This window comes from Helianthus annuus, chromosome 6, assembly GCF_002127325.2.
Source record: "Helianthus annuus cultivar XRQ/B chromosome 6, HanXRQr2.0-SUNRISE, whole genome shotgun sequence".
In the NCBI taxonomy this organism is placed as follows: Eukaryota; Viridiplantae; Streptophyta; class Magnoliopsida; order Asterales; family Asteraceae; genus Helianthus; species Helianthus annuus.
In genome coordinates this window covers 51,081,382-51,089,281 of record NC_035438.2, presented here as the reverse complement: position 1 = coordinate 51,089,281, position 7,900 = coordinate 51,081,382, and the positions used below count along the sequence as shown (strand labels likewise).

The 7,900-nt window shown below is 37.1% G+C and overlaps 1 non-coding gene across 1 annotated transcript; it reads left to right on the top strand.

Annotated features, from left to right (window-relative positions):
• Positions 1 to 7,510: 7,510 nt before the first annotated feature.
• On the top strand, positions 7,511 to 7,617 carry LOC118479957. The gene has a single exon (XR_004861599.1). It is a non-coding gene; the product is annotated as a small nucleolar RNA R71 (small nucleolar RNA).
• Positions 7,618 to 7,900: the final 283 nt, after the last annotated feature.

Below are 7,900 nucleotides of genomic sequence, written 5' to 3'. Positions count from 1 at the left end.
GAAACAGCTTTGTTTGATGAATCGTGTGGCTTACAGAACGAATCTACAGTAACGTATTGAGGAAGATGATTTATAGATTTTTCGATTTTCTCCGACATCTAGACCGGACTTTCTATTTTGCTTAACAAATCAACAGTCGTCTTGTTCGTCTCTATCACAGGTGAAGATGATTCTGATTTTCCAGTAACAAAATCAGGTGAAAATTTACATATCAATGGACATCGTCAGTTTCGTAGTAACAATTTTTAGCGACCGACATAGTTGATTAATGTGCTGAAATTGCTATGAAGTAGTGATAGGGAATTGAGACACAGAGAGAGGGAGAGAGGAGTGAGAGAGAGAGAGAGAGATTACTTATATATATATATATATATATTAATTTAATTTTAGAATTTTTTTGTTTTATTTATTAAATATATTTCAACTAAATTGAATAAAATTACCGTCTTACCCTCATGTGCAAGGCACATGACATATTTGACTGAAAATTTTAACTAGGTTAGTGCTAAAGGACGTATGGTGTAATAAGTTTACAAATAAAGGACTGTGACGGTAATTATTGAAGTTAAAGGTTATCCATTGCAATCTGATACAAACATAAAGGACGAAAACTACAATTTACCCTATATATATTTAAACATAATTATTTTTGTTATTTTTTATGATTATGATTATTTATATCAGTATTTAGGGTAAAATAACCAAAATACCTTTATACGGGGTCCATTTGGTCAGATTTAACCAAAAAATTAACTGAGTTAGGGTTAAAGGACGTAATGTGCAAGTGTTTGCAAATATCCCTGTTTTTTATATTTTTTGAAGGAAAGAATACAGTTTGCAATCAGTTGTCAACATAAAGAACATTTTTTTAATTTACTCTTATAAAATTTACTTTCACTAAGCGTCATTTATTTATTTGAAAACTTCCCGCGAATTTGTCCTTTGTACTAATGTAACATTCCCAAAATTTCTAAATTTAAAATAAAATTATTACACGAATAGGTCATGGGAAAAATGACCAATAGAAATATGAGGTATTTCTGACAAACGTAGGAACCATTTTATAATAATAAAAATACATTATATTTAAACCTACTTCGTTTTTTATGAAACTTGGTTCAAAAAAATAGATAAGATTATTCTCGTTCCAATGACATATTCATTATTTTATAAAACGTCATATTTTAGAAGTTATAATCGCCAAATAAGTGATGCAGCTGAATTAATTATCATATATAAATTAACTAGGTTATCACCCGGGACTGCTTCCCGGGTAGTTTAATTTTATTAGTTAAGAAACATGTATTTTTATTAAAATGTAACATATTATTTCTTTAAAATTTTACATGACATTGTATAATTGTTAATACAATAATAAATTAAAAAATGTTTTCATATATGTTAACAATAACAACTTAAGTAAATACTGTCATTCATAAATGTATACACAGCCCAGTAGTTTTATAACATTAAAGGCCCGATTTTCATTACTAATAACATAAGAAAGCACATGAATATAAAGCATACTTGACCAAATAGAAAATAAACTAACAGCTCAGAAACATACTATGACATCAATAGAATGAAACAAAGTTTGAAGTCAATGGAAACAAATAGAAAATTAAACATCATAAATTTCTAAAAATCTCTTTGTAAACGACGTTAGCAGTTTCATTGGTTGGTTTTCCTTCATCATCGAATATTAAAATTTTGACACCTTCTCTTGTCTTAACTCTTGATAACGCAACATACAATTGATCGTGAGTGAAAACATGGTCTTTTAGATATAGACCAACTCTAGATAATGACTATCCTTGACTCTTGTTAATGGTCATCGCAAAACATACGGATAACGAAAATTGTCTGCGTTGAAATTGAAAAGGTATTTTTTTGTCTGAAGGTATCATATTAATCCTCGGAATAAAAACCGTTGCTCCAATATTTCCGTCGGATATTACTTGAGCTTCGATCACTCGTTTACCAAGAAGACTTAGACTTTTCACAAATTTAATCACGGGTTGTAAACGTATAATAAAAGTTATAAACTTTAATGATTGTTTATGATTCGTGTTTTTAAATTATTTTTTATTAAAAAATAATTTTATTTTGATAATAATTTAGCATAATGCACACAAGAAGCGTCTTAAAAAAATAAGACAATCGTAGACCGGTACTACATGTATTCCACTTGAACCAGCCCGTGCCCACTAAATGACTCTAAAAGCCATGCTTAACAACTAATTTAACCTATGTTCAATTACTTAAATAATGTATATCGATAAATTGGACCACTAAATAATGAGAAATTAAAAGGAAAAACTCATGATTTATCAATTACATCACTTGTGGCTACCTTGTCCTTTAAATGTACTCTAGTAAATATTATGAACAAAACACCTGCGAAATAACAATTATAATGTGTATAAATTTGATGTGCGTTAGGTGTGATATAATTTAGATGTATATTTTAAGCCATTTTTACACTTTTAGCCAAGTTTCAAATTTATAAAACACGATATTTACTAACACTAAACACACATATGGGCAAGTGCACCCATCGTGGACGTAGTATAGTGTTGGTAAGATACCGAGGTCGTCCAAGGACACAAGAGCTTTTAGTACCGGTTTATCCTCAACGTCTAATCAAATCAAAATGTTAGAAAAGATTTTTTAAGCTAAGAAAATAAAAACTAACTAAATGCTGAAAAACAAAAATAAAATAAAAACAGATAGACAAGATGAATCACTTGGATCCGACTCGTGTATTAGTATAACCTTTGATTATTTTTGCACTTTTGCACTTGTTTAAGAGATTATCTTAGTTATTGTAGTAGGCCCCTCTTTTGAAGGCGACGTTACCCTCAACCCAGTAGTTTGAGTCAGCAAGGATACAATCCTAAAGGGTTGGATTATTGGAAGATAATGAATTAAGTTATTAATGCAAATTATGGTAGGCCCCGCTTTTGGCGGTGACGTTACCCTCGGCTAAGTAGTCTAAGTCAGCAGGGATACAGTCCTAAATAGTCGGGTTATAGTATTAATAGTAATTAACTTATGAGGGGGTCAAAGAGTTTGGATCCCCGCCATCCAATACCTATGGGCATTGAAGGAGATCCTACTAAATTTGACTCAGGTCCCTTGCAGGACCTCTAAACGCTGAACAAGGGCAAGACCCTTACCAAACCGTTCCCTTAACCCCCGACCAGGTAGCCAACATACCTCCATATAGACCGTGGAGATATGAATGGTGAAAATCTTTTATTTTATATAGACAGTAAAATAATGCCAAGACACCACGGACAAACGATAAGGAAAGATCACCTTCAACCTAAGCAACTAGTTATTAAAGTCATTAATACAAAACCAAATAAAAAGTGCAAAAGATTAAAAATAAAAAGTATTATACTAAACACTTGTCTTCACCAAGTGATGTAAGAGACTTAGGCAAACATGGCCTTCATTGTCAAGAACTCTTACGATCAATCTTGGATCCCGAGACGACTCACACACTCTATGATGGACAATGGATGATGGTGGTGGATGATGGTGTTGTGATGGTGGTGGGTGGTGGATGAAGTGTGAGAGAGGTGGTGTGCCAAGGGATGAGTTGAAATGAAACTAAGCACTCCTATTTATAGGCTGAACAGAAGGCTGGGCACGGCCCCGTGTCCGCTGGACACGCCCCCGTGCCTGTCTGACACTCTCTCTCTTCATTAATTGTAATTCGCAATTACAATTAACGCGCCTGCTGTACTTTTGCCACGCCCCCGTGTTCACTGGACACGGCCCCGTGGTGGGCAATAGAAGCTTCTATAGGTTTGTCTTTTCTGCTGCTTCTTGGGCACGGCCCCGTGCTGGCTGAGCACAGGGTGTGTTCAGTCTTCTGACTTCTCTATTTTGCTTGGGAGGATGCCGTTGAGGGGTCGGGCAATCCACTTTTGTTCCTTTTCTTGTATTTATGTTAGATTTAGCTGCCTTTTTTGCTTCTTTTGTGAATTTGAGCTCATTTCATCCTGAAAATACAAAAGGAAGATAAAAACACTCTTTTTCCAACATTAGTACTTAAAAAGGGTTAGTTTTATGCCTCATTTGATGTAATTTATATGTTGCATTTTACACACATCAAATACTCCCACACTTGAACTTTTGCTTGTCCTCAAGCAAAACTCTTTAATATGTGGCTTACACTCCCAAATGGAATGGGTAGAAGAGAAGGTTTTGGCTTGTCATAGAGTGTTGAGAATCTAAGATTTTTTTGGGTTTTATTTTTATCTATTTACAATCCTATTCGTTATGATTTATTTAGAACGTTTCATAGGATAAATTACTTATTTGGGCGTAACATGCCTTTTTAAAATTCCATTTATATACAAGTTCACATACCTCACGGGAGAAATCACTCACACTCGGCCAAAGGTGTATTTTTAGTGAATCACTCGAGAGCGGCATGGAACTTATTCCTACCATAAGCTTGCCAAGCAATCAATCCTCCTCCGTTTTAACTTGTTACCTTTGTAAATATCAAGAGGACTTTTTGGGTATAGGCTTGGGCTAAAGGTGGGTGAATGGGTTAGTAGAAAAGGGCGAAAAGCGTAAAAAGCGTCGGTTTTCGTAAAACACTTTGTTTTAGTGACTTTTTATTTTGAAGTATTTTTCCAAACAAGCTTTTTGTTTTAGGAGCTTTGTTTGTTTATTTCTAACTTCATCATCATCATCATCATCATCATATATATATATATTTTATAGTCACACGAAAAACCGAGCTTGTTACTAAAATAAAGGGTAAAAATAAAAAGGGTTTTTTGGTGGGTAAAAAGGTTTTAGGGTAAAGAAATGAAAGGTTTAGGCTCAAAGGGGTTCACTAGGGGGATTTTGGGTAGGTAAAAAAAATGAAAAATAATGGTGTAGAAAAAAAATGGTTAGTCCTAATGCCTCCATCATTTACTTACTTGGGTTTAAGTTGGTAAGGACCGGGAATGAATCGTCGTGGCAAGTTCTAGAGTCGTAAGAACCAAGCGGCTATTCACACAAGAAACGAAAAATGAGCATTTAGTCTAAAGATGTAAATTTGTATGCTCAATAAAGGCTCAAAACTCACTTTTGTGGGAATGGGTTTTTACGTGATCAAGTATATATAATCAAATTTTAACTAAGCTTATCATGCCGTTTCATAATTTTCTTATGTTGGTTCTTATTATCACGATGCTCTCGGTTGTAAATTTGTAAAAATATAACCTTATTAATCTTAGGATTCCTAACTTAAACTTTAGACAAGTAAAAAAAATGAGAATTTTTGAAAAAAATTTGGGGTGTTTAGCGGTTCCAATAGAGTTTTGTGTAAGGCTTGTTATTAGGACTTGAAAAATTTCAAGGTTTTAGCATCCCCCCCACACTTAAATTACACATTGTCCTCAATGTGTCCGAAAAATAAATTTTTTAGGTTGATTAGATGTATAATTTGGTGTTTAAAAGCAAAGATTTATGTTACTGGCAGTCTGGACACGGCCCCGTGTTCAGGTGCCAGTAACGAAAATTAGAGAAAAAAAACAGAAGCCTGGACACGGGGGCGTGTCTGGTGAACACGGCCCGTGTCCAGTTACCTGAACTGGGCGTTTTTCTGCAGGGGTTCAGCACGGGGCCGTGTTGGTTGGACACGGCCCGTGTTGAACCTTCTGTATTGGAGAAATTGATGTCGGGTTTCCTTGTTCTTGTGCATGGGGTCATGTTTCTCGTTCCCCTTTTCATCCCTTACCACCATGAGTGTGTTTTATTCCTGCAAATTAAAACTAAAAGATTAAGCTAAACTAAGGATAGTTCCGCGGAATGCCTCCGTGGTGCGCCACGTTTATAAGGGTCCTTGGCTAGACCCAATGTGAGGTTATATATTTTCTGAGTGGGATGTTTGGCATCCCATGTTGCACCGTCGGAGAGCAGCATCCAAACTCGAATCAATAACCTTCATGTAGTTGACCGGGTCGTCGTCTTCTATTCTCTTCCCAACTCCGAATTTTACTTCATCATCCCCGTACCTCAAGGTGAGCGTTCCGTCATTCATATCTACCACTACTTGTGCGGTGGCAAGAAATGGTCTCCCTAGTACGAGGGGGACCTCGGTGTCTTCCTCCATATCGAGTATGACAAAATCGGCCGGATAGACGAATTTGTTTACCTTTACTAGGACATTTTCGATGACACCTTGCGGGAATTTGACGGATCGATCAGCAAGCTGTATGCTCATTTTTGTAGGACTCGTTGTTCCAAGGCCGAGTCTTTTAAACATTGATGAGGGCATGAGGTTAATACTAGCCCCAAGGTCGGCTAGTGCATTACGAACGGGGGAGTCCCCGATTGAGCAGGGAATCGTGAAGCTTCCAGGGTCGATTTTCTTTTGGGGAAATTTGTTGAGTACGAGGGCAGAGCATTCTTCGCCTAAGTTAACTAATTGCAAAGTTTCAATTTTCTTTTTATGAGTAAGGAAGTCCCTCATGAACTTAGAGTATTTGGGCATCTGGGTTAGGACATCAATAAAAGGAATATTGACATGCAATTGTTTTAATAGACTTTCGAACTTTGCGAATTGCTCATTGGTCTTTTGACGAATTAACCTACCGGGGTACGGAACTCGAGGAGCCTTGGTAGGCTCTGATGATGGAGGGGAGTTCTTCTCCTGCAGAGGCGGGGGTACAGTCTCTTCTGTCGGCGGTGGCGCTTCCGCAGGCCCCACGGTGCGGTTTCGTAACGTGATGAGATGAACTTGCGCTTTTGGGTTTGTTTCGGTATTGCTTGGTAATGCACCTTGTGGTCTCTCGGAAAAATTTTGAGCTAGTTGACTTAATTGTTTTTCTGTGTTTTGAATACTATCTTGTTGATTTCTAAAATTTGATTCTAATTGTAGAAACCTTTCCGAGTTTTTCTTTTCAGTGTCGGAGATGAGGCGAGATACAGTATCTTCAAGCCTTTCTCGTCCACCTTGTTGTTGAGTGAAATTTTGTGACTCATTTCTTGGTTGTTGAAAGTTGTTCGTTGGGTTTGTTGGTTACTACTATTGCCGGGCTCTTTCCAACCAAGGTTTGGGTGGTTTCGCCATCCTTGGTTGTAAGTGCCCGTTGGAGGACCCGACGGCCTAGGTCTATTATCAATGTAGCTTACCGATTCTTGTTGATCGTCTGTTTCTTTCATACAACTCCAATTTTCATGTGGCCCACCACACCCTTCACAAGCCAAAACCGAGACTGTTTTTGTCATTTCCAATTTTTTTATTTTTGAAGAAAGGACCTCGATTTGGGCTTGTAAAGAAGTGCTTTCATCTACCTTATGGGCGCCCGGGGCAATAGATTTATTGCCTCGGGGGGTGTGCCACTGAAAATTGGTTTGAGCAATTTCCTCAATTTGGTTATATATTTCATGCGGGCGGCGATTAGCTAAGAGTCCCCCGGAGCTAGAGTCAAGTGTCTGCCTTGTGTGTGGCAACAACCCATTATAGAAAGTGGATACTTGTTGCCATATCGCAAGGCCATGATGTGGACACTTTCGCAGTAGTTCCTTGAACCTTTCCCAAGTTTCATATAAGGATTCCCCGTCCTCTTGTGAATACGTATTAATTTCAGTCATTAATTTAGCCGTTTTAGCGGGAGGGAAATACTTATATAGAAATTTTTGGGCTAGTTCATCCCAGATGTTTACCGATCCAGCTGGGAGGGCGTTGAGCCAAGCTTTTGCTTGGTCTTTTAGTGAAAAAGGAAACATTCAAAGGCGGATGGCGTCATTTGATGCTCCATTGATTCGAAAGGTATCACATATTTCTAAGAAATTAGTAATAAGTAGATGGGGATCCTCGTCCGCAAGCCCATGGAAGGTTGCGGAGTTTTGGAGCATTTGTATCAAATGCGGCCGAAGCTCG